Source organism: Sinocyclocheilus rhinocerous, unplaced genomic scaffold (assembly GCF_001515625.1).
Source record: "Sinocyclocheilus rhinocerous isolate Xijiao unplaced genomic scaffold, SAMN03320098_v1.1 scaffold2938, whole genome shotgun sequence".
NCBI classification, from domain to species: Eukaryota; Metazoa; Chordata; class Actinopteri; order Cypriniformes; family Cyprinidae; genus Sinocyclocheilus; species Sinocyclocheilus rhinocerous.
The window spans coordinates 281,131-282,492 of record NW_015638564.1 but is presented as its reverse complement, the minus strand read 5'-3'; the positions used below and the strand labels follow the sequence as shown (position 1 = coordinate 282,492).

The window sequence follows — 1,362 nt, the reverse complement described above, 5'->3', positions numbered from 1 at the left end:
CATTAGTTGTTCATTAAACCTATTAATGTGCCTCTAGTATTTCCGTTTTGCAGAAGGGAGGCGTTGCTTACGCGATCATTGTCATACTGAGTTTCTCATGCGTCCCAACTCAATGAAAATCTATATGTGAAAGGAAGGAAACGTTTCACTTTGCTGTGACTGGACTGCTCGACCGAAGACGCACAGATAACGGTTAGATAATGACGCTTTATTCATACTGCTCGTGTGATGTGGTTTTAAAATGATTATTTGATATCGATGCGTGAATTGAACGTTTGTATAAAGGCTACGTTTGTAATAATGACAGAGATGAATCTACTTTAATGACGAGCTACATTTCACCTTCTGTAAGTCATACTTTTGTAAGGTTGGTCTGGACCAGTCTTAGTAAGCTTAACTGAGCTGTGCGTGAGGCCTTTAGCCTCCTTGTTAGAGCGCCCGCCTCCCACGCCGGAGACCGCGTTTCGAATCCTGCTTGAGGCGAAGTAGAACCGGTTACATTTTGTTGCCAGTGACCCAGATGGGAGTGAGGTTTAGGGGGGTGAGTGTAACTGTCGTAGACTAGTAAGAGCTGTGCGTGTAAACCTCACTCCCCTAATCTCAAAAGGCGCTCTAGCGACTGACGCTAGAGGCTGTGGCCTTTATCCTCCTCGTTAGAGCGCACGCCTCCCACACCGGAGACCGCGGTTTGAATCCCGCTCGGAGCGAGGCAAAGTATAACCAGTTACATTAGCTATACCTTATCACTGTTGACAGTTCACAGTTCTTTACATCTCAGTCTATACCAAGGGTGGCGATCGTCGGTCCTGGAGAGCCGCAGCCCTGCAGAGCTTTGCTTCAACCCTAATCAAACACACCTGAACAAGCTAATCAAGGTCTGAAGGGTTACTAGAAAGCTACAGGCAGGTGAGTTTTAATTAGGGTTGGAGCTGAACTCTGCAGGGCTGCGGCTCTCCAGGACCGGAGTTCGCCTCCCCTGGTCTATATCAATGTAATTCTGAAGTAATACACCCAGTATTCAATCAAGAAAGAGGCTCTCCTCTTTCTTCTCTGCCATGGTAGCTGTTGATTATATGTGTCCCGTGTTGCGCTTTTATTGAGTAGCTCATCCAGTAACATAAATGAGTAATTTACACCAATATGTGATGCGGCTGCTGAGCAATCAACCCTGGTTGTGGAGTACATTTACATTTACATTTAGTCATTTAGCAGACGCTTTTATCCAAAGCGACTTACAAATGAGGACAATAAAAGCAGTCAAAACTAACAAAAGAGCAACAATATATAAGTGCAAATGACAAGTCTCGGTTAGCCTAACGCAGTACACGTAGCAAGGTACATACATACATATATATATATATA

General features: G+C 44.6%; 1 protein-coding gene across 1 annotated transcript in view; it reads left to right on the top strand.

The window, feature by feature from the left end:
* Positions 1-130: 130 nt before the first annotated feature.
* The window catches only part of cysltr1 (cysteinyl leukotriene receptor 1), a 26,859-nt gene continuing 25,627 nt past the window's right edge, over positions 131-1,362 (top strand). The window contains exon 1 of the mRNA XM_016564860.1: positions 131-192. The gene's annotated coding sequence lies outside the window, so the exon portion shown is untranslated. The remainder of the gene's footprint in view (positions 193-1,362) is intronic.